At 44.2% G+C, this 25,155-nt stretch overlaps 1 protein-coding gene and 1 non-coding gene across 2 annotated transcripts in view; one reads left to right on the plus strand and one right to left on the minus strand.

Annotated features, from left to right (window-relative positions):
- Window positions 1–25,155, minus strand: part of LOC126161848 (MFS-type transporter SLC18B1-like) — a 108,305-nt gene that overhangs the window by 62,683 nt on the left and 20,467 nt on the right. The window lies entirely within an intron of this gene.
- On the plus strand, window positions 22,152–22,225 carry Trnat-ugu (transfer RNA threonine (anticodon UGU)). The gene has a single exon. It is a non-coding gene; the product is annotated as a tRNA-Thr (tRNA).

Below are 25,155 nucleotides of genomic sequence, written 5' to 3' on the forward strand. Positions count from 1 at the left end.
GCAGGCCGGCGCCAGGAAGTGGACAGCTGGACCTGGACGAGGGTCGTGCCACCTGTGGAGCGGTGCGGCCTCGGGCACTCGAGTCTTGTACTATACTTACGTTCGTACTCTACAACGCCTCCTCCCTCCCACCTCTCCACTTCATAGCAGTTCGATTGCTCTCTGAAAAGTCTTGAGAACTCATAATGGACCGGATAAACAGTCTAAACAGTACATACTTTATTTTCGGCAGTCAAATATTACACTAAGACAAAAATCACGCACCACGAAGTAATTATCCGAATGGGACGGAAATCGGTAGATGTGATTTACATGTACAGACAAACAAATGATTACAATTTCAGAAAAAATTTGTAATTTATGCAAGAGAAAGAGCTTAATAAGTTTAGCAAGTAAGTAACGTGTTGGTCCACCTCTAGCTCCTATGCAAGCAGTTATTCGGCTTGGCGTTGATTGATAGTGTTGGCTGTCGTCCTGAGGGATATCGTGCCAAATTGCCCAATGGCGCGTTAGGTCGTCAAAATCCTGAGCCGGTTAGAGGGCACTGTCCATGGTAATCCAAACGTTCTCAATTGGGAAGACATCAGGCGACCTTACTGGCCGTGGGAGGGTTTTGGCAAGCGCGAAGACAGTCAGCAGCAACTCGCGCTCAGTGCGGTCGGGAATTATCTTCTTGTAATTTAAGCCCAGGATGGCCTGCCATGGAGGGTGACGAAACGGGGCGTATAACACCGTCGACACACGTCTACGCTTTAAGGGTGCCGCGGTCGACAGTTAAAGGTCCTGCTATGAAACGAATTGATATCCCTGACCATCACGCCCAGTTGTCAGGCCGCATAGCGGGCAGCAGTCACGTTGGTAACCCACCGCTGTCCAGGGCATCACCAGACACGTTTTCGGACTGGAATCTCATTGACTGGAGTATAATTGTCTTCTGTGACGAGTCCCGCTTCAAATTCTGTTCCCTGAAATGTACACGTTCTCAGTGTTTCCCCATCTCTGGTTGATGTAATGACCAGCGAGATGAATTAAGTGCTATGTCCCGAGCATGGTTTAAATTTAAAAGTCCTTCACTGTTTATCGAAATAAAGTTAAATATGTGGTGTCTATTGTTCTGGACGTCAAAGATCGGACATAATTTTGATCCTGCAGCCGTTATTTATTAAGAGACAAGGGAATTAAAGACATTTGCTGCCAATCGGCATTGATTTGTATCAGTGGGGCATGTTTAAAATTTGTGCTTCTGGGATTCGAACCCAGTTCTCCTGCTTACTAGGCAGATGCGCTGACCACTACACTATCTGGACACAGTGATCACCACAACCGCACAGACTGCCCTGGCACAAATCCCGTAGTACCATGTCTCTCAACTTATACCACACACTACTAATGTAGTTCCCTGCTCAATGTCCACTGGCAGCTAATGCCTAATTGCTTTGGGTCTTGAAATAAAGATGTTTGAATACGTAAGATCATTGTAATACGTTGTCCCAGTAACTTAAGTGTGCACCACAATACTGGACGTCTTGCATTTGATGGTATCATACTTTTGGTTCGGCAATAAATTTTTCTTTTACTAAGTTCTCGCTGGTCATTACATCCACCAGAACTGGGAAACGCTAAGACAATGTGCATGCCAGGAAAAAACACTCTCGGCTCTGAAAGACTTAAGTGTATTAAATGGCGTAGCGGGCGGCTGTAAATAATGGCCGCGGACTAACAATACGCGTTCACAGTACGGTTACAGCCCAAACAGTTAGAACATGTAAAAGCACAGTTCGCAGCACGTTAAAAAGATTAAGGGGTAGGTTCGTCGAAATATGTGCATAAAATGGGAACAGCAGTTCGGCTGTTCACCGGGATACACTCCATTAACCGGTCACACCGACAAAAACAGATTACGACTTTCAAATTTCCCGCTGATACACTTCTCCATGGTTTTGTCGTTCCGCCGCAGTGTGTATACAAGCACTCTCCAGAAATCAGGATCGAATAATTACTGCCCTACCGAACCATCCACGCTGTTTTGAAGAAAGACTTTTCAGAACTTTTGTTTATAAGCTCTGATTTCTTTAAATTTATCATTTCCCTGTCACTACGCGAGATTTATGTTTAAGTAATAGAACTATGTTTGACCTTTTCTGTGACATGACTAAGAACGCATCCAGTATAAATCATCTAAAGTGAACATGGCCGTGAGAGAGGGGGAGAATATGCTTTGTGGCATTCTCCGAGCCTGTAGATATGAATTTTTATAGAAGCAGATGTCCAATATGGCTTGTAATTCATGTAGTGGTATGACAAACTAACGCGTTCTTTGATAGTGTTTCTGGAAGACGCGTTCGAACAGTGTCTAATTTGTATTATGAATTGATCACTGTATCCGATGCTTAGCGGGTGTACTGTGTTCCCCTAAGCTGAAGATAGCTTCATGTAGTAGTCAGATTTATCTTAACGATTTCCTCGTTCGGCATGTCACGGGGCAAATAGTAGCGTGATAAGCCCTGCCGTGAGGCAGAACTCGACAGAGGTTTGCAATTAGGGTCAGGAGATAACCAATGGAAATATTCTAATCTTAGGCAAATACTACTGAATCGACTGCTGAAGCACTGACTCGTTGGGACGTCAGTGTTTGGAACTCTGAAAATGGGCAGGATGTTTATTAACACTCTTTGAGGGTAGTCTGCGTATCCTCGGAGACAATTTACTGGTGAACATTTGCGGCGGCTTCTTTTTTTAAGATAAGTCGTGATTCGTAGAGGGATCAGGTAAATCAAAAGTGTTGATTGTTACCTGCAGCAACGCCCGAAACATTTGTTCACATTAGCATAATTTGGAGTATTTAGCTATATCTAACAACGGGCGCCGAAGCCTAACCTCACGTAAGACTGACAGCACACGATAATTCAAATTGCAGAATCTCAGTAGGTACGCAACAGCATTTTGCTAATAACGTCTTAAGTTTCCGTAGACGATAACGCCTCTTTCGAAGTTTAACTAGTCCGATCGATAGTAACGTCTTTTCTTCAAATTTCTTCCTAGCATTTATTCTACGTACCTATATGATCTATAGCAAATATCACAGTGATATTGGTGTCCCAAATTTCCTTCCACTGTCTCTCACTTGACGATGTTTCCGATTTTTGAAGGCAAATGTATGTGTTTAGCGCAAGCATCTGTTATGCGATTCAGTGGCAGTCTTGTTGACAGAGGAACCGGAGATATTTGACGACGAACGTGACGAGTTTTTTTAATTTGGAAGTTAACTTTATTGTTTGAGTCTAGGTGAAATGTTTTAATATGATATGACTATTTGTACTTTTTCTTAGTTTCCTAAAACATCTGAGATTGCAAGGAAGTTGCAAGCACCCAATCCAGAGGATAAGCGGAAACAATCGAGTTTCTTCATTTGGGTCCAATGGTCGAGTCTAAGTGCTAACTGCTACCAAACTTATCAGTGGTGTCAGCTGTGTATCATTGGCTCGGGGTCAGTGCAAGGCTTGTGACCCGTACCAGAATTATTTTGCGACTGGAGGATTAAAAAGCTAATTATAGACCGGAATTTAATGTTGCTTTCACTGATAGGTGAAATAGCGCGTATCAGAATCAATGACGCACATGGGCGACTGAAATGGGCATTAGTTCACGGCGAGAAGAGATTATTCGTAAAAGCCGTTTCAATGTTGCACACAGCCTATACTGTCCATCTTACTACGTTGACTATATACTAACTTCCCGTACCGTCGAAATGTGTCAATTCTCCCAGCCACCAGCAAACATTCAGCTTTGGGGAGCTAACTTTACAGAAATTAAAAATTCTGTCTGTATTGTAGGCCACTTGTCTTATAAGTTTGTGCCAGATGAAATGGCGGGGGCTGCAAAAAAGATCACACCATCAATGACAACGTTACAAAATTACTACAAAAGCATTCAAATCTGGAGAACTTTCGAAGTAAATCGAACCCGTGCTGTTAATACTTGGAGAGGGCTGTTTTGTGGGAGGAGACCAGACAGCGAGGTCATCGGTATCATCGGATTAGGGAAGGATGGGGAAGGAAGTCGGCAGTGCCCTTTGAAAGGAACAATCCCGGCATTTGCCTGGAGCGATTTAGGGAAATCACGGAAAACCTAAATCAGGATGAACGGACGCGGGATTGAACCGTCGTCCTTCCGAATGAGAGTCCAGTGTGCTAACCACTGCGCCACCTTGCTCGGTATACCTGGAGAAAGTCGGAAAGTCAGAATAAGCTTAAGCACCTCAACTTGAGAAGCGTCCAACGAATTCGAAAGCAAGAGCTTATATAACGATTTTAAAAAAAGGAAATCTGTCACTACATAAGGGTCATCTACGTAAATGCTCGGTTACCTTCAATGACCACGAAAATGGTACAATAGATGGCGCTGAAAACTAAGTGCTATGATTCTACGAGGGTGTGCTGAAAAGTAAGGCCCCGAATTTATGTGAAAACTCAAAAGCTTTTTAAATAAAGCAAAGTGTCTTATTCTACATCTGTATTCTTCATGTTTACGTATTTATTTCTCAACATAGTCAACCTGGCGATGAGCCCATATCTCCTAAGGAGACCAGTTAGTTGATATTGTCACTGTAGGACTTTGTCGACAGAGCTACAAGCTCAACAGCAGTCCACGGTCATGTTCTTACCAATGTTGCTCCGACCACCGCCATCATGGTTCTCACGGCCTGGAGACAGTCTCAATTATAGACCGGAACCCGTCTGCCAGCTCTAATAAACATCCGTTGCGGTCGAAACTGTTTTGCTGAATTGTAATATCAGTTTACAGTGTCTGCATAAAATACCGATCAAAATCGTATGTACCTTTCTCAAGCTAAGCTTCCGTCAATTTGAACAATATGGTTTCGAGAAAAGCGCTTTTAAAGTATTGGGTTACATTTCTTTGTAGTTTAAATTATCTCTGACCAGCGATTCCTGAAGCATAAAGAAATCATTTCTGATCCAAAAGGCGGCTCCCTTCATTTTCTTTGTGGCCATGGCCGTTGTGCGAGCCACCTTGGCAGCTTCTGTCATCCGCTGGTCTGCTCGCTCGATACGCTTTAGGTGCGCTTTTGTGCAGAAGCTGCAACAGGCTGTTCCGATCTGAAGTTCGAACACGTTCAATTTCCGTAACGCGTGGTAGGCCGTCGTTGAAATTACATGCTGCCACGCTGGCTGCGGTATCTACTGTTTTTCCTCCTTGTGAATAGTTTTCAGAGAAATTCTTTCACAAATCGCCTTTTAACTAGGTTGTTTTTGTTTTTAGGGCACAAAAACTAGGGTATTACGTGCCCATGTCAGAACCATAGAACACGAAGACGAAAAGAGTTAAAAGCGACTACACGTTAAATCCTATTGACGAAAGTAAAGACAGCTACAGGGACTTTGAGAAAGGTCCACAAAATACGCCAGAGACACAACGGAGGTCCTGAACTAAATATTAAATGTCCTTCGCCGTATTGCTACGAGGGACAGAAAGTAAAACACGGTCGACAGCCAGCGCGTCGTTCGCTAAAACGGCCGATAACTGACTGCAAACAAATGAGAAAGTGAGTGCTTATAAAAAGGGCATTCCGTTAATAAATGTCTAACCGTAAAAGGCTGAGGACAATGAGCAAAACGTGATGGGGAATCGCCGGTTAACAAATGCCAAAATGCCAATGGCTAAAATGACAGCGCCATTGTCATCCCTCGCGACAAGAGGGAGTCGGCCAAGCCGCTGGGAGATAATCCCCTTAGAGTAGCGGCCATTCTGAAGAGGCCATTATTTACCAGTTAAACTGCAAAGTTTATGCCAATGTTATCAGCCTCTAATTATTGAAAGTCCAGATCTGTTCTTGTTGCAAACTCAGTCTTAGAAGCTAAACAGCTACCAATGTCAAAATATTGATTAAATGCGTCTAGTCCAATTGGTTTAGAGCCCATCTCCATCTGTTCAGTATTTTAATTTATATGTATTCATTACAATCTACGTCTACAATCTGCTCGACACAATGCATTATATAGTGCTATCTTCATGAGATCTGACATTTTCGCCTCTCCCAACCACTACTTGCACCTCCAAAGCTGAAATTGCCAGTTTTGGCTGCGTCAGTCATTTGCCTGTTTTCCTCCTCTGGTAATTTTCTCTTAGGAGAGACCGCGAGAGACATCTGCAGTATTCTATTTCATTCATTACCTGTTCACTCAAGTCTTAACGTTATTGTCTCCAGCTGTCCCGCTGCGCACACTTTTCTTTCCTCTGCGTCAGGAACAAAGCACTTGAGACGTGGCAGCCTTTACCGGCTAGCCACATTTCATTGTTCATCAGTTTAACATTCTAATGAGAGGAGGTGACAAAGGACAATATGATATGATGCAGTTACGGTGGTCGTAGTGCGAACTCCAGTCCAGCCTACAGACAGAACAGAACGTCCGCAGATGGACGAGGAAAACATGCCGGTTACGTGACGGAATTCAGAGAAATGCTGTTCTCGGGTTGAAGCAGCATAGGATCAGATGTTTATAACTTTGGAAAGCTGACCAAAAACGTCTTTGGTGACGGTACTGCGGGGAGGGTAACTCAGACGACGCTAAAAGACCAGAACCTACACTGAAGCTCCAAATAAACTAGTATAGGCGTGCGTATTCAAATACAGAGATATGTGAACAGGCGGAATACGGCGCAGTTGATAGATCGGTTACTGCTGCTACACTGGCAGGTTACAAGATTTAAGTCAGTTTGAACGTGGTGTTCCAGTCGGCGCACGGCGTCTCCGAGGTACCGATGTAGTGGCGGTTTTCCCGTACGCCCATTTCACCAGTGTACCGTGAAACTGGGAATCAGGTAAAACATAAAATCTCCAACAGCGCTTCGGCCGAAGAAAGATCCTACAAGAAAGGACCAACGACGACTGAAAAGAAATAGTTGTGATAGTGGTGGAACCCTTCCGCAAATTGCTGTAGATGTCAATACTGGGCCATCAACAGGTGTCAGCGTGCGAACCATTCAACGAAACATCATCGATATGGGCTTTCAGTGCTCAAGGCCCTCTCGTGTACCTTTGATGACTGCACGACACAAATCTTTATGCCTCGCCTGGGCCCTTCAACACCGACATTGGACTGTTGACTGGAAACATGTTGCCTTGTCGGACGACTCGTTTCAAATTGTATCGAGCGGATGGACGTGTACGGGTGTGGAGACAACCTCATGAATCCATGGACCCTACACGTCAGCAGGGGACTGTTCGAGCTGGTGGAGACACTAATTGTGTGGGGCGTGTGCATTTGGAGTGATATGGGACCCCTAATACTTCTAGATTCGACTGACAGGTGACACGTACGTAAACATTCGGTGATCACCTGCATCCATTCATGTCCATTGTGCATTCCGACGGACTTTGACAATTCTGTCAGGACAATGCGACACCCCACACCTCCAAAATTGCTACAGAGTGGCTCCAGGAACACTCTTCTTAGTTTAAGATCTCCTCTGGCCACCAAACTCCGCAGACGAACATTCAGCATATCTGGCTTGCAACGTGCTGTTAAGAAGAGATCTCCAATCTCTCCTACTCTCATGGATTTATGGACAGTGCCACAGGATTCATGGTGTCAACTCCCTCCAGCACTAGTTCAGACATTAGTCGAGTACATGCCACGTCGTGATGTGGCACTTTTGCGTGCTCGCGGGGGCCCTGCTCGATATTAGGCAGGCGTACCAGTTTGCCTCTTCAGTGTCTTTTTCCTTTGCTTTCCCATGATGAAGAGATCATGCTGGAGGGAAGTACAGACCTTGCCATTTGTTGGCAGGTTGTGAAGTCCATTTTTCCACTTTTCGAGCACAGGCAGGTGCTAAAGGTGATTCGGAGAAGAGTGTTTACGGAATAGATGGTGTAGGAGACACTTTATGAAATTATACTATTGCCAATGTTGGTGGCAAAGCAGGAGAAGGGTCAGAAAATTTTAAGTGCACAGAAAGCTGTAGCGCGGTGCGGGGGAGGGCACTTTTTACAGACAGATTCAGGATCCAGAATCGGGCGGGCGGCGAGTACTTTCGGAAACTGGGAATCTATCGGACGATTAAGTAAGAAGTACATTGAAGTGGGATTGGGCGATCGAGTAAGCAACATTCACTTCCGCGAAGCGCACATACGACAGTGAGGGCCATGTCGAGTTACTAAACTTCGACGCGAACCAGCACACTCACAGTACGATTAAATTGCTGCTGCAGCATTTCAGGCACTAATAGGCACAGTACTTAGTTCCTATTGATAGAAACGGCAGCCTCCTGAACAGTCACCCTGCCCACCAAGGCAGTTACCTTCATTGGCTGTCAATTCCTTGTCATGCAATCACTGCATACCTACTATACGAGGTGTGAACGAAAAGCAACCGCAATTTAATTTCGCGGGTTTTATACATCCGATTTTAAATTTTTTTATCTTGTTGGTACGCATGTTCCTGACGGATGTGTGTATCTTCAGCCGTTTTGAATATGCAGTTTATTGTTGTCCGTCTAAGAGGTTATAGGTGTTTAAGTGCTCTGCGAATTTCTACTTTCGAGAAAGATTGATCGAAGAATTTGCAATAAATTTTGCTTGGGAAATGGAATAAAGTGCAGCACAGCATTCTAAATGTTGACTGGCTTTTGGTGGATCCCCTACTAGTAAGACAAGGGTTTACGAGTGGTATAAGCGTTTCAAAGAGACTAGAGAAGACGTTGAAGACAACGATCGCCCTTTAAGCTCTAGCACTTTAATTACCGACAATGTGGAAGTAGTAAAGGAAATGATTCTGTAAAATCGTCATCAGGGAAGTTGCTGACAACGTCGGCATACCCTTCGACTACCGCCAAGCAATTTTCTCTGGTGTTTTGCGCATGAAACGTAACTCCAAAATCTGTTCCGAAACTTTTGAATTTCGACCAATTGGACGTCGCGTAGACACCGCTCAGGAATTGCTGAGTGAAATCAACGAAGATCCAGAGCTTCTAAGGAAAGTTTTAACAGGTGACTAAACATGGGTATACGGTATGATGTCTAAGCCAAGGTGGAATTGTCCCAGTGGGAACCTTCCTGAAGTGCCATGACCGAAAAAAAAAATAAAAAAATGAGTTCGATCACATATGTACGTCCTTACCACTGTTTTCTTCGATTACAAAGGGATAGTGCTTCATGAGTTCCTGCGTTATAGTTATACGTTCAGTAAGGAATACTACCAGGAAGTTACAGTTCGCGTGAAGTATTCGGAAGAAAACGAGAAATGTGGCAAAACCACTCGTGGAATTTGCATCATGATAATGCTCCCGCTCACACGTCAGTGCCTACTCGTGGTTTTTAGGCAAAAGCAAAACAGTTACGTTGCTTCAGCCACCGTATTCGGAAGTCTTGCCACCACTGATGTGATAACAGAGTCATTGAAGGAGCTTAACACTAACGAGAAGTGAGTTCCAGAAGTGCTTCCAAGACTGGAGAAAGCGCAGGCACAAGTGTGTAATATCTGAGGGGAGATTATATTGAAGGAGACAAAGTTTCTTAAATAAGTGAAGATCTTTAAGAAAAACAAGAATTTCCATTACTTTTTGATCACATCTCTCATAACTGCAGTCATCTTGGGACCTAGCCAACGATAGTTGATATCTATTGTGAGATGAGACTGAATAATCTATGTCCAAACCTTGCAAACTTCAATGCTGTTCATGAAAATTCTGTGTGTCGGATTTTATGACTGCTTTCATAGTTAGTAAACCCGCATGTCATAGTAAGGAGTTATATATTCAAAGAGACCCCATTCAGATACAGCGCTTAGAACCCTTTACACCAGATAGTGCTATCCAGAAGCCATTGCGTAACTTCTGTAACTAACAATGGACCCGAATGAGAAATCTGCTGCTGCAATTTGACCGGTCAGATCAGATAGTAGCAGCACAATAAAAGGGGGAGGTCTCGCACAATTAAGAAATTTCGTTTAATGTGAACATTGCTACCAACAGTGTTTTTCTGTTTAACAAAACTTTGCTGATACCATTGCTTGCTCTATATCTGCGTGTATCCATGTACATCCTGCACCTTCCAACCCTTGTTGTGATTACCGCGCTTAATAGTACGTACGATGCACCTCTTCATGCTAGCATGTCCGATGCAAGCCACCATCTCTGCTTAACTAGTGAACAATGTACGCCCATTTGAACTGCATTCTGTATATATGCCTGGGTATCGCTCTGCAGTTTATAACCCTCACAGTTCTCTATTCGTCGGCCGGAGTGGCCGTGCGGTTCTGGGCGCTACAGTCTGGAGCCGAGCGACCGCTACGGTCGCAGGTTCGAATCCTGCCTCGGGCATGGATGTGTGTGAAGTCCTTAGGTTAGTTAGGTTTAATTAGTTCTGAGTTATATGCGACTGATGACCTCAGACGTTAAGTCGCATAGTACTCAGAGCCAGAGTTCTCTCTATTACCAAATTTATTATTCCTTGATTCCTCAGATTGTCTCTTCTCAATCGATCTCTTCTTTTAGTCAAGTTGCGCCATAAATTCCTTCTTAGATTCAGTACCTTATTACCTATCCCATCTAGTCTTCGTCATTAGTCTGTAGCATCACATTTCATAACCTCTATTCTCTTGTCAGAACTGTTCATCGTCCACTTCGATACAGTACTACACTCCAGACAAATACCGTCAGAAAAGACTTCCTGACATTTAAATTTATATTTTATGTTGAGAAATTTGTCTTTCAAAAACGCAGTTCTTGCATCTACATTTTATATTTTCTCTACTTCGACAATCGTCTATTTTGCTGCTCAAGTTTCAAAATACTTTTGGTTTCTTATTTCCGAACACATTAACATAAAAACGATGCGCCACGATGAAAATTCTACAGCAGTCTATGAGAATGTGCCCGACGCCACTGCACACGGGCTTGCTGCTGTACGGAAGCCAATGACAGTCGGCGCAACTTTACTGCCGTCAATGACACGGCCTGACAGCCATGAGTGACTGTCTGCGATGCCGCGCCATTTCATTTCATAGTAGGACCGTTTTGGTTGTCGTTCGCGGCACCCTCACAGAACAGCGGTACGTCGACGATATTCTACGTACCGTTTTTTGCCCTTCAAGGCAAGGCATCCAGGGCTTACATTTCAGCAAGATAATACCCACCCACATACGGCGAGAGTTTTTACTGCTTGTCTTCAAGCTTGCCAAACTACCTCGGCCAGCAAGATCGCCTGACACCTCCACAACTGAGAACGTCTGGAGCATTGCGAGTGGGACCCTCGAACTAGACAGTGATTTTAACGACCTAAAGCGCCAATTTCACAGAATCTAGCACGATATAACTCAGTAGAATATCTAACAACTCCATTAATCAACGCCAAGTCGAGTAAGTGCTCGTGTAAGATCCAGAAGTGGACCAATGCATTATTGACTTGCTCAATCTCCTGAGCCCTTTCTCTTAAATGAAACATACAACTTTTCTGAAATTTTAGTTATCCGTCGGTACACGTACGTCACGTTTACCTATTTCTGTCCCGTTCGGTCAATTCCTTCGTGGTGCGTCTTTTTTTTTTTTTATCGTATAATTTCTTCAGCCTCGCCTGATTAATTCGACTACATTCCATTAACCCCGTATTATTCTTGCTTGTGTTCATCTTGTAACCTGTTTTCAAGAAAGCACCCATTTTGTTCAACTCTTCTTCCAATTCTTCTGTATCCTCAGAACTACAGAACGAAATATGCTCATACCGGAACATAATGGCTCTAGATTCAACCGAGTTAATTTCCCCCAGCATGTACACTTATCCGTTCTAGTTTGTTTGCGGCCACTATCCAGGCAAACATGATAAGTATCTTGGCTGCACCGTCGCGCACGATGACCCGGCAAGCAGGCGCTCGACTTCGTGCCAGCCTTTCCGCAAAGCGGGCGCAGCGTGGAGTCGCCTGGACCAGTAGGTTGGCGTCTTTGCGAGCAGCGAGGGAACCCGTTACTTACGTAACGACGCCTTCGGCGCGGCCGTGGCTCTGCCAATGGTAAATACCTTGTAGGCCAAGTCCTACTCCGTTTTGTCCACAAGCGCCATCAGCACTTGCTTCCATTTGTGGAAGCATGTTTTTCAACAACTCTGCGCATAGTATACTGTAAGAGGCAATGACGAACGTCGACACAGTTTGTATCTCAGCTTTTCAATCGCTGATCTTAGGACAAATAATACAGATTACTTCATTTTATATAAGAAAAACAGTCCTGAGAAAGATAAGCGGAAATGAAGGCTTGATGTAGTCGTATTTTCTTACGAGTCATTCTGAAAGTATTCCTTCTAAGGGAAGAGTTGGAGGAGACGGAAATTCTGCGCTGTCGATTGAAAAGGCCTATCCTGTGGCTCGTTTGATGTCTTCCATAGGTATACATATTTGACAGCTCCTCACTTATCTCTCGCTCAGTGGTTTTTCACTTCTGTTCCGGTAGGAAACGCACCTGCACTTCTTCACTAAAGATGGCAGGTATACGCTGACTGGAATGGCAACGAAGGCTCTCTAAATTCATGAAAGAGAGCATTGATCGTGAAATTCAGGGTCCGAGGAACAAGAAAAAAAATTCGAATGAATAAGCAATATTTGCTTGTATTAATGCACTTCATTAACAAAATTGTGAATTTGAAATGGCTGCAATTTTTTCGCTCTCTGGTAAAACAACTAACTTTCCAGTTAGGTGTTTCATCTTCTGTTATTTACCGTTGAGAACATGGCATTATAAGTTTGTGTTGTTAATGAATGTTTCATAAGGAACCATGTTTGACTACATTAATCCTTACAGCACCAACAGTATCTGTAATCCTAGAATCTACAAATGTGCAAAAGCACAACTATATTATCATGGCTGTGGGAAACTTATCCACAACACTATGCATAATTTTACTCTAAATTAACGAAGTTCGTTCAATTGATACACGAAATATAAAGAAATTTCATGTGTATTAGTTTATACATTTTGGTTAGAGAACGCCGCAGCTGTTTTCTTAACTACACAGAAGGTAATACTGCATATAACACGTGTCTTGTGCCTGGTTGCATTATTTCCTGCAGTATAATTTACTCCATGTGACACTTGCCTCCACTGACGTGGTGTCACGTTCTTTCGACTCGTCATAGGTGAGCCGTAGCGTCGCGCGAAATTTCTCGTGCGTCCGCGATCGGAAAGCACGCACTGTGCGGCCGCCGACGAATTCCTGGGCGTATTGCTCCGCTTATTAGCAAGGAAGATTATCGAACGGTTTTTGAGGGCTCTACACTTGCCAGACGGGCTTAATATGGATCTGACTGGTGAGATTGAGTTAAAAATGTCGCTTTTCTAGTACTTCCATTCACGTGTTTTAATACGCAAGCGGCCTTATGGCTTGTGGTGGAGGGTGCTCCGTACAATTATTCCCCCCTCCCTCCCCCCCCCCCACATTGCAATCGCGAATGGGAAGTTGGTAGGCAAGACTCCATGTGAATAATCTCTTTGCTTTCACCATCACGGTCTTTTCGCGAGATACACGTAGGAAGCAATATACTGTTTGAGTCTTAGAAAAGTAAGTCTCCGGGGTTTCAATAGTCCTCATTTTCGCTATCAACATTATACGGTGCTGAAACGGATATTTTTATTAACATGTACGCGTCGATCTGTATGCAAAATATTTCTTTATTCACCATTTTTTGTAAAACATGGCTAATGTTTCTAATGCGTGTCATGCGACGAACTGTCGAATTCTGTTTCTCACGCGCATAAATATAGCTTGGTTGTAATTATATTATGACCTGAAAATATTCTTTATGTAAGAATGCGGTGGCCCAGTCATGGATATACAATTTCTTTCGCTGTGCGAAATGTTATCAAGATTGAGGAGATTTTGTTGCTGAACGTGAGAATGTGAGTTCATATGTGGGGCAGACGCCACTCGCGGTTGTTGCAGAAGCGATATGTGGACATTTCAGTTTGATTGAGAGAGATTTTGGTGGCGGATTTGAGCTTTGACTGAGCAGTTTGGCATGCAGCTCGGCAGAGACCCTTTTGGTTGGACTTTGTTGAATGAAGACTACTCTGAGTCCGTGCAATGGCTTCTTATGCAGCGTTGTTTTGAAAATGGAGGTTATTGCAGTGTTAAAATCCACGTTAAGAAGATTTAAGTGTGTTGGTGCTAGGCGTTTGGTCAGCTGTGTAAGATGCTGAAGCGTATCTAAAGATTTGTCTTTCGGGGCTGTATTAAGGAGCGACTGTTTACTGTAGTTTAGACAGACAGAAGCTGAACGGTTGCACATTGGAGTGAGTGAGTGAGTGTGTGTGTGTGTGTGTGTGTGTGTGTGTGTGTGTGTGTGTGTGTGATTTCGTGCTGTTGCGATCGTAGATTTTACTGTAACATCACCGAGGCTAGGTCATCCCAAAGGTGTGTGTGTACTCTGTCGTCTCTCTGGTCTTTGACGAAACGCTGTAGTGGTGATAAATGAAGACGGTGCAGCTGTTGAGAACCTTTTAGGTCGATATTAATGTCTGAGAATGAACTTTACAGATACTGAAATACGAGTACAATCAGAATTAAAGATAGGAAAAGAGTAAACAGGTTATCACTTTCTGGAAAGAAACCGTGTGTAATTGAACACAGAAAGTAACTCATCAACTGTAGAAGGCTACATGAGGTTATCAGTCAACCTTGGCGATATCTAAGTATTTGATAACTTAACAGCATTCGACTAGCGACTGCAACTGAATAGCATTACACCATCATTTTATACAGATAGCTAAACCAGCAGTAAATAATCTTTCTGAAGTAGTTTTGAAGTGCCAGATGCTGAACGTCATACATAAATACTTCGTTTGCTATCAAGTCGTTAACCCGCGTCCGGAGTGGACGTCAAACAGCGTCGTTCTGCACAACGATCAAGTTCCGTTGTGCCGGTACATCAAAAGAAATGGTTAGTTTGTGCTCGCTCTGGACGGCGATTCTCGTTTTCCATTTTTACTGAAGGGCATACAGACACTGCTGCACACCTATGAACATTCTGTTCCCTTTTGCACAGGTCTGCCCTGGTCTGCCGTTTTCTGCGCCGCTCTGCGTCCCACGTTTATGTGCAGCACGTGGGGTGTGGCAGCACGTGGGGTGTGGCAGCAGCTTTAAACGAGGGAACGTCACGGCTTAGGCCAGTATTGCGCTATCACATTTCTTTGACAAAGGTCTTTGACGTGGCGCTAAAAAGGGGTGTTACATTGTCATATTTTTCGTCAAATTTCAAGATGGAGGATAACTTATTATGCGCTGCAGTTGCTAGTACCACAATTGCATTGTGTGTGTATTTGGAAGGAAAACGGCGGAAAAACGAAACATACTTGGATGAAGCCATAGGTATAGACGAGATGATAAAAGCATTCAGCAAAATTCGCTACGAGAGCTGCAATTGGAGGAAGTAAAGTCTTACATATAATTTACTTACAAATGGATGAGAGTATTTCAGTATTTGCTCAGTAAAGTGGCTTCTTATATAATGAAACAATACTCTTGAGAAAGGCTGTAACTGCAGAAGGGCAAAGTGTGACACTGGGTATTCTTAATACAGGAGAGAGCTACTCTAGTTTACAACACAGCACTATTATCACATTGCACACTATCCAAAATAATTCCAGAAACGAGTGAAGCGATTTATAAAGCACTGAACAGGGGATATATAAAGATATATAAATGTTTAGTACACTATATGGGCAGTAAGAATTATTTTTATTTTTGAATAATTTAATTAATGGAATTAGTGTTCCAACAACTACAAAATTAATAGAAAGTACGAAACAAAGCGATTTTTAACTTGGGGCATCCAGAGTTCAAAAACAAAGTAAAATGGAAAGCTAAGAAAATTTTATTTTAGACTGTGACCACATGCTTGATGAAAAGCTACCTGGATGATTCCAGATGTAGAGGTGGATGGCTATAACTGTGATTGTGGACGTATGTCACCTGCAGCACATTCCACCTGCCCATCAACACACATTGGTATGCACTGTGACTCTTGCTCGCTCACCCCCTCCCCCCTCCCCACCCTAGTCGCAGTAAGTTTATTAAAGAAGAGTCGAAGGAACAACTTTGAAGCCATGCTTACAAACACGCTACAGAGCCGTCAAATAGCTGTAGCAACGCTAGGGCTCCAGGCGGTAGCATTTCACATTGCAATGAACAGAAGACGAACGACTTGTGATCAAATCTACGGCGAGACCCTAGATTTGATCAAATTTATTTGAAGCGATGCTCCCTATTACACGATCAAATTTCTTTGACATAAATATTTGACATATCAACTTTGACAAAGAAATATGATAGTGTCATACCGGCCTAAGCTACTTAACAGCTCTCATCTTTAATCGTGATTTTTCTGTTACTTTAAAACTGTGGCGTGTAAATCCGCCTCCACAATGGACATGTCGGACCGCGGGGTTGTGAGCAGCGCAGAACAGAGCAGCGTGTTCTTAGCTGCGCAACAATGTTCCAGTGCGCGCTTCAATAACAATGGGAAACTAGAAACGTCGTGCAGAAACACTGTGTGTAAGGTTGACAGGTGAATTATTACATTAGCTCATTACGAAGGTGCCCTTTTCTCATCTCTCAGCGAACGGAAATCTCAAACAGATGCAATGAAATTAATAAAATATTCGCTGGATCTGGTATCAATTGCAAGTACCCACTTTCGAGAAAATTATGTCCTTGGACTGCCGCGAAATAATCTCCAGGTCGTGAGGTACTTAGAACGTTAGCGAAGTTTCTTTTCCTAATGATATGTCAAAGAATATGACTGTGGTATCTGCCTACGCACATTTTTGTGCTTTCAACGTTTTTACGTTAGAGATTACCCTGTGGAATTCATTGGATTATCTTGTCTAAAAGTACAAAATAAAAACAAAAATAGATGGACTACAATTTATGTTTTTCCTTGTCAGTGTTATTTACGTAAGGTTATACAAGATTTTATCACAAATCTAATTTTAAAAATATGTGAAATGCTAATTTTGTAAATAATTCCATTGTATTACTAGATGTCACTGATATTGATCTCTCATAATCCCGCAAAAGCTAAAAATAAGGAAAGTAAGATTAGATCTTAACATTGAACGCAAAAATTCGAACCTATGCTGTTCGCCACTACGCTACTAACTCACTTGGTAGAGCACAATGTGTGTAAACTGATGCAGCAGCACCAAAACTGTCACTTGCTCGGAAACTATTGTATTCTGGCACCTAATACGAAACCAGTGTCCATTTATGTTCGTACTTCTTTCAAAAAGCGAAGTTTCGATTGCGTCAGAGAGGTACCTATTTCTCCTTGTAAGATATAGTTTCAAGGAACTGCTGAAATAATTCGTACACCCGCTCATGGAACATTTAGTATTTTCACACCAAAAATACAGCTCAGTAGATCCCTTCATGCCCCCAAATAAAATAATATACTATCTAAATGAATCGCCACTTCCTGCATCTTTCAGGACTACTATGATGTAATTGGACCAGTGAAAGTAAAATTTAACTTTACTGATTCCGTGGAAACGGTCATTTCATTTCGTACAATTTGTGAATCTCATTCTCATGTTGACTTCTTCAAACTTTATCATTGCTGAGCTTTTTAATTAAACTGTAGGATGCTTGTTGGGAATTACATCTCATAGGGACTGGAATGACCTTAGGTGGCAGGCGGACATTCCCCACTGCGACCTCGAGTTACCAATGTGTTTGAAACAGCTCAAAGATATCTACAGTTACAAGAGTTTGTCAGGTAAGTAGTGACAATTTCAAATCGGAAATACTTACGGAAGAAATTATTTAGGTTTCATACCGAAATGTTTAATTTGTTTCATCCACTCTAATTCATGTAAATTCGTTGACTTACCATCGCTTAACGTTTTCAAGTTATTCCAGGTGACGTACAGACTGAGGTGTCCCGTCCCCATGCCTATTTGTCCTTGTTTTACCCTCTCTTGTTTTGTTGAAAAAGAGCCGATGAGCAAATGTCTGTGGAGATGTGTGCAGCATTATTAAGCCTTTCCAGTAGTCTCCATGACTAAATGAATTTACAGTTAGTGTTGTCCACTGAGTGAGATACGGCCGAAAGTGCCGTAATATTTAAAACAGCAGTCCGTTTTAACAATCACATCTTGATAACCCATATGACTTCTTGTAGCCTGGAAAGGTACTGTGAAATAAACTACGAGGAATATGCACCAACTGCAGGATACTACGTAGAAATTCTGTCCCACGCTCGCCTAGGATAAGTAGTTATCTGTCTGAAAATTGAGAAGCTCATTGATCACGTACTTTTCGCTGTTTCTGACGAAACATGACCCGCAGTTAAAATCGTTACGATTGGACCGTACTTTTCGTCTCTTTGATTTCAGGCAGATCAACAATCAGTAAAGAATTAAGACAACTCCTGCCCCATAAGTTTTGTCGTCACCTTTATTCCGTACGCAGTAGATCTAAATGTGAAAAACTCGCTGAATTGCACACTTCTTAGTGGATGAAGTTTACCACCACACCACCACCACCACCACCACCACCACCACCACCACCACCACCACGGGAACACTAAATTATTTATTGCACAAGAACCAAACATACTGCATTTTGAAGAGAAACTCAAAGTTTTATTTTTATGAACATTCGACACGGAGTGAGATCTGGTGCTCGACACGCGCACGCACGTCTGTGTGCACCCTCAAATCACTGGATCGATTTCAGCCAAACTTTGTACACACATCCTGTACTGTTAGGTAACAGTTGCTGCTCCCTAGCAACCGTCTAATCTTGGGTACGAAGCATCCACACGAATGCACCGAATTTGAGCGTGATTCCCCAAACAGTCAAGGGAGGGGGAGGACCATCTACCCATCACAGTTCAGGAGACGTGACGTCAGTGAGACGCGTGAGAAACTGCCGCATCGTGCATCTTTACTACTAAGACTCAGAGTCTAGCCAACTTAAGGGAATCCCTGACACCTCGCAGCGGTTTTGACAGGTTTCACCTGCGAGACGCAAACTGCTTTAGGCGAAAATAGCCGTCTATGGAGCTATGTAGAGGCGTTGCCATAGACACATTTACAAAGCAGTTGGGCCCATCGTACAGAAACTGTACCCTACAAACGCAGTTTTTGTTTCTGATTGTCAGTTGTCAAAATGAATACCCGGGCGATGCCAGGTTTGTCAGCTAGTAAGTAGATAAAAATTCACGACAATATACCAGTACATATACGGTGCTGTGGCTCGATGACTTCTTAGAAATAATGGGTGACCGAATTACTCCGACCCATTAAAATGTCGCACTGAACATTTTTGTAATAATTCCAGACTCGCGTAGAATTTGAAAAATGTATTACCACTTTGAACTGCTGGTAAAATACTGTATTTATACAACCATTTTCTGTCGTCTGACCATCAGGTTCATGAAAGTGTTCACGGCATCTTGTTAGACAGAATATAAAATCGTTATCTCCAGGTAATAAAACCACGAATACCCTGTCATATCGTAACATATATTAGCTCATCAATCTATAAAAACTGTGCTATGGTGTGCGTTAACGTTTTGAACAGATTCACATCACACAGAGGTGACTGTCAGATACGCAACAGCTATGGGCCACAACCACCTAAAAATCGCACAATATCTTAGAACACTAAATACTCGCCTTACAGGTTAAAACTGAGGATAGGTCCTGCGGGAGATCCAGGTCAGTCCTCAGGCTGTCGTGTAAGAGCACTCAGTTACAATATGTCTTATTGACAGCTGGGTCCCACATATGTGACACTGATAGCTGTTCGCGCCATAATAAAGCCGTGGATCAATGTGCAATGTCCCCCTCTCAGGGTTGTATGGGCTACCACTTCAGCTCATGTTCGGAAGGAGGTAAGCCACGATCGCACTGAAGTTTTTACGGAACGTAGCTTATTATTCCTCCTCACTTTCCGGCACTGAATCTCCCTCGAACATATGGTCTTCTTGGTCAGAAATGAAGAGTAACAGCCTGGCAACGGGACTGAACAGCGAGCAGGAGGTGGAAGGGAGCAAGCTTCCTTGACAGCAACATCAGCGAGTTCACTTCCCCGGATCCCTATGTACCCTGGAACCCAGTAGAAATTTATTTCCTTGTCTTGCCTTAATAAGAGAAGGCGAGAGTCCCTCACTTATTGCGTCATCCGATCTGCTTGGTACACTAGACCAATCGCCGGGAACAGCACTGTGTGAATATGAGCAGATGAATTTCTTGACGCCGTCACACTTGCTCCAGTGACCTCAGGATGACAAAAAATTCCGGTTAATATTACAATGAAATGAACACCCTTAGCTGCTTACAGGCGTTGACATACGTCAACGGGGACAGATGAAAATGTGTGCCCCGACCGGGACTCTAACCCGGGATCTCCTGCTTGGATGGCAAACGCTCTATCCATCTGAGCCACCGAGGACAGCGCGACTGCAGGGATTTGTCTCTGGCACGCCTCCCGCGAAACTCACATTCTCAACGTATTGTCCCGCACTACATTCGTAGTGCCCAGCCCATTATACTCATTACTCGCGGCGCGTTGCCGATTCCCGTAAGAGTTCGGGCACTGTTTGTGCATTCGCACAGAAGACGGTCAAGTGGCCAGTGAGCCATACATACATACATACATACATACATACATACATATATATATATATATACACTCCTGGAAATTGAAATAAGAACACCGTGAATTCATTGTCCCAGGAAGGGGAAACTTTATTGACACATTCCTGGGGTCAGATACATCACATGATCACACTGACAGAACCACAGGCACATAGACACAGGCAACAGAGCATGCACAATGTCGGCACTAGTACAGTGTATATCCACCTTTCGCAGCAATGCAGGCTGCTATTCTCCCATGGAGACGATCGTAGAGATGCTGGATGTAGTCCTGTGGAACGGCTTGCCATGCCATTTCCACCTGGCGCCTCAGTTGGACCAGCGTTCGTGCTGGACGTGCAGACCGCGTGAGACGACGCTTCATCCAGTCCCAAACATGCTCAATGGGGGACAGATCCGGAGATCTTACTTGTCAGGGTAGTTGACTTACACCTTCTAGAGCACGTTGGGTGGCACGGGATACATGCGGACGTGCATTGTCCTGTTGGAACAGCAAGTTCCCTTGCCGGTCTAGGAATGGTAGAACGATGGGTTCGATGACGGTTTGGATGTACCGTGCACTATTCAGTGTCCCCTCGACGATCACCAGTGGTGTACGGCCAGTGTAGGAGATCGCTCCCCACACCATGATGCCGGGTGTTGGCCCTGTGTGCCTCGGTCGTATGCAGTCCTGATTGTGGCGCTCACCTGCACGGCGCCAAACACGCATACGACCATCATTGGCACCAAGGCAGAAGCGATTCTCATCGCTGAAGACGACACGTCTCCATTCGTCCCTCCATTCACGCCTGTCGCGACACCACTGGAGGCGGGCTGCACGATGTTGGGGCGTGAGCGGAAGACGGCCTAACGGTGTGCGGGACCGTAGCCCAGCTTCATGGATACGGTTGCGAATGGTCCTCGCCGATACCCCAGGAGCAACAGTGTCCCTAATTTGCTGGGAAGTGGCGGTGCGGTCCCCTACGGCACTGCGTAGGATCCTACGGTCTTGGCGTGCATCCGTGCGTCGCTGCGGTCCGGTCCCAGGCCGACGGGCACGTGCACCTTCCGCCGACCACTGGCGACAACATCGATGTACTGTGGAGACCTCACGCCCCACGTGTTGAGCAATTCGGCGGTACGTCCACCCGGCCTCCCGCATGCCCACTATACGCCCTCGCTCAAAGTCCGTCAACTGCACATACGGTTCACGTCCACGCTGTCGCAGCATGCTACCAGTGTTAAAGACTGCGATGGAGCTCCGTATGCCACGGCAAACTGGCTGACACTGACGGCGGCGGTGCACAAATGCTGCGCAGCTAGCGCCATTCGACGGCCAACACCGCGGTTCGTGGTGTGTCCGCTGTGCCGTGCGTGTGATCATTGCTTGTACAACCCTCTCGCAGTGTTCGGAGCAAGTATGGTGGGTCTGACACACCGGTGTCAATGTGTTCTTTTTTCCATTTCCAGGAGTGTATCTCCCTGCAGTCGCGCTATCCTCTGTGTCCTCGGTGGCTCAGATGGATAGAGCGTCTGCCATGTAAGCAGGAGATCCCGGGTTCGAGTCCCGGTCGGGGGGCACATTTTCATTTGTCCCCGTTATATGTCAACGCCTGTAAGCAGCTAAGGGTGTTCATTTCATTGTAATTTCATTCTAACGAGCTGCATGGTCACCGATAGTATCTGTTCTTTCGGACATCTGTTCTTTCAGATATGTCCGAAAGAACAGATACCATCTTAGTATATATTCCGGTTAATAAACTGGAAACTACTCTTTGAGCCCTATCTTGAGGACGATGTCGGGGAACACGACAGAGTAGCCGATAAACTCCCGTAATTAGACGTATCCGTGTAAAGAGTAATAAAGTGCGGATGGCAATGTGAAATTCGTTAAATTGAATTTCAAAAATATAGTGTGGGGTACAATTCTTCCTGTCAGCAGTCAATTCTAAAAGTAACTTTGACCTCTGTAGTAGCCAGGGGGACCCCTGGATTTGGACCTTAATGCCCCTCTGTAGTAACTTAAGGCTCTCCTTCGCACGGTTCCTAAACCGTCTCGCTGTCCGTGGACGGTGAAGAAACAACCTTTCCAGTGGCGGATGTGCAACGGAGATGGATGCTAGAGAGGTTTGGGACGGACAGAGCCCTATGTTCTTGGCGCACCGCGAGGTTAAGACATCGGATAGACAGTGGAGGCTCACCAGCCTCTGCACACAGACAACTGGACCCTGGCGATAAGCCCCTGTTGACAGCCTAATAGCCTCGTGGTGAACCGCATCCAGTGTTTCGAGGTACGAAGGCCTTGTTGACCCATAAACTGGCATCAGTTTTCAAGACGCGGTCGAACCAAAACCTTATAAAATTGGGGCAGACGAGCCCTGCCGGCTCCTCAAGACCCATAAAAAACTAAACTTCCCGAACAGGCCATGAAGGCCCAACGGTACCGACCGGCCGCCGTGTCATCCTCAGACCACAGGCGTCACTGGATGCGGATATGGAGGGGCATGTGGTCAGCACGCAGTACGTCAGTTTACGAGACCGGAGCCGCTACTTCTCAGTCGAGCAGTTCCTCAGCTTGTCTCTAGGGCTGAGTGCACCCCACTTGCCAACAGCGCTCGGTTGACCGGATGGTCACCCATCCTAGTGCTAGCCTAGCCCGAAAGCGCTTAACTTCGGTGATCTGACGAGAACCGTTGTTACCACTGCGGCAAGGCCGTCCCAAGACCCATGACTGACGCCTTTTAGAATGTTTAAAGCCTTGGAACATCTCAGTTTTAGCCGCTTGAAGTGTGGCAGTCACGTTATCTTCTCATCGAAAGTGAGGCCCAGATATTTACCCAGAAAACGGGTAAATTAAAAAGAGCGGGTATCTGAAATACCTGTGACTGGTTAGACGTCCACGGAACCCCCACTGACGAATGCAACAAAATAATAAGCCTCCAGGTAGTACAGTAGGCCTTTTCCAAATCTAAAAGGACACCGGTAAGGATTTTTCTGCTTCTGTCATTTTAATTGGCTGTTGTGAAACTAAACGTTTTGTTAACTAGATTTTGTTCTATACCTACCCCTGCTGCTACGTTTGCATACTTAGTAGCAGTCCTGTAAAGTTACTTCAGTATGACGGGACAGAACGGACCGTTTCGAAGGAGAATGTACGCACTGATCTCTTAATTCGTGGCAAGACAATTGGGGATGCTTCATTTTATTACAAAAGACCTTTCGTAACGTTATAAATTTTAATTCGTTTGCATTAGTCAATTCGTACTAATTAGCGTATTTAACCCAAAAGATAAATAAGAGAAATCAGGATCAATATAGTCTCCCACGTTATCTAAAACAGTCAGACAACGTTTTTTTCCCAATTTATTGGCTTTCGGGCCGTGCACATTCAGCCACCAGAATAATGTATCAGTTATGACGATACGAACGTGATGACAAGAATACCCAGCCCCCAAGACGAGATGATCTCCAACCCAGCCAGGAATCGAACCCGGGCTCCTTCACTTAGCAATACACCACACTGAACGCTCAGCTACCGAGGCCGACGTCTGGCAATGTTTGTATGGTTTTTCCACTTCACGTCTATAAATATGTTTGCAGCACAGTAAAGCTCTGCACTTCAGCATAACGATGAGGCGATGGGTCTCAAATTCTGTAGTCAACTATGCAACTGATTTCTAGAATTTTTATATGTTACTGAATTTAAGAGGTTTGAAGAATTTGTAAAATCTGATCGCATGCCGCCTATGGAAGTTAGAAGTAATGAATAAGAATTAAGTATGAAGGTTCGTCATTGGGAAAAATTACTACGTAAGAAGTGGAAAGCGAGCACAAAGTGCCTTTCGAGAAATTATACCATTGAGGAGTTTCTCGGGCGGCTTTATTTGCTCATGTCCGCTGCTCACCAAGTACCAATTAAGTCCGCAACATTTCTGTGTGTAAAATTGCCTTCCCTTAAAGTTACGAAATATATGCCGCTAACTTTCAAGAGATATTAATTCTCTGAAATATCTAAAGTTAGCTTATCGATATTTTTTATTGGACTACAAGTATATATGCATCTTACTACTTCCACTCATGTATATTTGTCGACAGTGCAGACCATATAAATTCGATTCTAACAACAAACGGAAACGTGGAGAAGGTATAAAAATACCTTCATTACTGTCATACGTGATTACACACACACACACACACACACACACACACACACACACACACAAAGAGAGAGAGAGAGAGAGAGAGAGAGAGAGAGAGAGAGAGAGAGAGAGAGAGAGAGAATCATTGCTCCAGGCGTTGCTTTTACCTGTTATGGTATCTATAGCCATTTAAACCATAGCCTTTCTTGTCCCACCCCATTTAAAACGTGTTCATAGTTCATCCACGCAAGGATTATTTTACTACAAGTCTTTCGTAGACTCATTCTGTAAACGTTTTGGTATGTCGAAGTGACTAGCGTCGTTCATACTCTATTCTTGGATTTCTTCAAGGTCCGCGAGGTGGAAGGTC

The sequence above is a fragment of the Schistocerca cancellata genome, chromosome 2 (genome assembly GCF_023864275.1).
Source record: "Schistocerca cancellata isolate TAMUIC-IGC-003103 chromosome 2, iqSchCanc2.1, whole genome shotgun sequence".
Taxonomy (NCBI): domain Eukaryota; kingdom Metazoa; phylum Arthropoda; class Insecta; order Orthoptera; family Acrididae; genus Schistocerca; species Schistocerca cancellata.